The sequence below is a fragment of the Zootoca vivipara genome, chromosome 7 (genome assembly GCF_963506605.1).
Source record: "Zootoca vivipara chromosome 7, rZooViv1.1, whole genome shotgun sequence".
Taxonomy (NCBI): domain Eukaryota; kingdom Metazoa; phylum Chordata; class Lepidosauria; order Squamata; family Lacertidae; genus Zootoca; species Zootoca vivipara.
Window position 1 is genome coordinate 43,674,257 of NC_083282.1, and position 3,143 is coordinate 43,677,399.

Below are 3,143 nucleotides of genomic sequence, written 5' to 3' on the forward strand. Positions count from 1 at the left end.
AAGGGAGAGAAAGAGGGGAAAAGATTCTAATCTTGGATCTCCAACATCACATCTAGTTTGGGCAAGTGCTGCCAAGTTACGGGTGTTTCCAAGTGTCAGACTTGCTAGAATCACAGGCCTGGTGCCTGCAAAACACGCTGAGATGGTGCCAACTCCTACGGCCAATAACAGCAAGCCCAAACAGGCCAGCATGGTCAACAGGTGTGGCAAAATGCCAGCTGCTCCAAACAAGCCAATACGGTGGCAAGTCCCTGTGCTATAAAATCTTCCTCCTGTTGGTACGAAATCCTTAAAGGTGCTGCCACCTGGAAACACCTGGAAGGCAACCTTTCAAGGCGGTTTAACGTAAGAAAATTGATGTTTAGGACTTGAATGGATACATACAGTATTTTGTGCTGAAGTACCAGCTATTCCATCATTCCCGGGGGCCAAAGATATAAAAGTGGAGCTAAGCCACTGAGAAAATGTTGAGGTGGCATGGTGTTCTCAACAGGCCATAAGAGAAGCCCTTGCTAGATCAGACTAAAGGTCTTCTGCTTCCAACAGTGGCCATTTCAATGCCTTTGGGAAGCCTTCTCCCATTGGTGCTCCCTGGGCAAGGCCAAAACATGACACTCCACCTCCCAGTCCAAAGCCACCTTCCCAAAGCTGGTTAAGGGAGGCATTGGGCTGGGAAGGAAGCAGAAGGCTCTGTCAGGGTCCTAGAGCCCTCCCGCCTCCTTTCCAAAGCTGAGCAAACACTTAGACCAGGCATCCCCAACCTTTGGCCCTCCAGATGTTTTGGACTACAATTCCCACCATCCCTGACCATTGGTCCTGTTAGCTAGGGATCATGGGAGTTGTAGTCCCCAAACAGCTGGAGGGCCGCAGGTTGGGGGTGCCTGACTTAGACTAACTAGACTTTGGGAAGGAGGTGAAAAGGCACTTCCTTGGCACCTCTGCTGGCAAATTGTGGATCAGTTTCTTCTTCTTCTTCTCATAGAAATTATGCATCACTGTTGAAAATCTACTCAGAATGCATCCCAGAGATGGCAAAAGCAAGCCACTCTTGCATAGATTCCACCAGCATTCTAGGAATCATATCATAATAACCATCTTAATCCTGAAAAATATCTGCTTTCCGCATCTTTGTCTGTTTCACAATTAAAGCCTTTAAATTAGGTTCTCCTTTTCACTCATGCTTTATCTTGCCCAGCCCAAAGGGAAGTAGTCAAATTCTCCCTGGTTTAAAGGTTCAGAAGGGAGAGATAAGTAAGTATGTCTTGACTTGCAACATAATCAGCTCTTGCACCCGATCAGCCTTTTGGAATGTAAATGTATGCAAATCTTCGGCAATAAACCATCTCCGCCCCTATCTCTTGCTCTCTTTGGAAGGAGAAAGCAGGAGTAATCACAGTGCAGTGGTGCTGGGCAGAGCATTTCTGCTGATGAATGCAGCCAATAATAACATAGTTTTATGTATCATTAATTCTCTCTGCATTCAAAACAATAACTTTCTCTGAGTGCAGATAATGCAGTAATCACTCACAATTGCCAATAGAGTTATCGGCATTCAGCTGTGTAAAACAACGTCCACAATGTGTTTCTTAGCCACTTAAACACACACACCCCAACTCTCGCTCTTTAACATTCACATTAAATGCAAAGCTGCACAGAAGCCTAACTCAACGAGTCAGCGGCTGATCTTCAAATGGGGGCTAGCAAGGCAGACCACTTCATGTGTTCTCACATAGCCACAAAATGGAAGCTTAGGAACTGTTAATCAGTCTGTTCACTTGTTTATTGCACTGTATATGACACCAAGAATGGGTCCCTAAAATGTTGACAACCACTGTAAGAAATCCCTACTGATTCTGATCTTTCTGGACAATTGTTCTCCCAGGCACACTCCCCAAATTGCCCATTGCTATTTTCAATCCTCCCTTTTGTTCTGGTCAATGTTGACTGACAATCACCAGCAAAATGTGCTGAGTGTCACTGTGCTCTCTCAATGGATAGTCCCTTTCACTTGTTACACATGTGAAGAGGGGTCTCTGTGATCAAGGTGTAATAGGTCCCCATGGTTACGTGGCTTCCTTTGACACCACTGCTCAGATATTAGGCATGGACACCAGCAGAGGGAAAGTCAATGTATTAGGCTTCCCCTAGACCTGGGACCCAGAGAAATCCATAGGCTTTCTCCCTGCATCCAAGTTTAATATGTGGATGGCAAGCAGTGAGAAAAGTTATACAGTATAATCTCAGGGGGAGCCAGTGGTATATAATATATGATGGCAGGAGAAGTGGAGCTGAATGGTTCAGCAGCTGCACTCTTAATAAACTACCATCTTATGTGCTCAATAAATGCCCCCCCCCAAATAATAAAATCCCTTCTTCTCTGACTTTTGACAATTTTTCATTCAATCTATGTAAACCAAAGCTGTCATTGCTGCAAGCTAGATTGTTGTGTCATTTCGTAGAGAGCTGGATAATTCACATCCTAGACAGCAGGTGGCCATTTGGCTCAAGCACTGCTCTAAATACTTGGAAGGCATCTAAGAAGCACCTTAAAATTTTGAAGACTTGGGATTCCACTCCCACCTCTGCTGCAGCCTTAGGCGCAAGTTACAATCTTGTAGTGTTACTTTACCATTTCTAAAATGGAAATAAAACTGATTCAACACAGGGTTGTTGTGAAGGCAACATACAAAGTTTGTAGAACATTTTATACACTTAGTACTCTAGTTGTATGTCATTGTTCCTTCTACTTAATGGGAATAAAAAAAGAGGCGCATCCGCCTCTCCTCACGTATGTAGAAAAATGTTGGCTTTGAATTTTTAAAAAGAAAAAAGGGGAGGGTGGCAACAGGTCAATGAGAACTGAGCATGCTCAGTGGCCTGCATTTGGCATGAAAAGAGCAGTTCAGCAACAGTTGAAGAAGAGAGAGAGAAAAAGCCAGAAAAAGGAAATGTTGGGGGGAGGGGGGAGGGAGGAACTAGCCTGTTCAAATCCCAGCCAATTTGTAGAATGACTGAATAACAATAGAAACCATGGTATTGTTATATACATTATTAAAACACTGAATAAACAGTGTCCCAGCATTACTATTTTTCAAACGTATATATTTATTGTTGCAATGAACAAAAAGTGAATTCATTTAAAA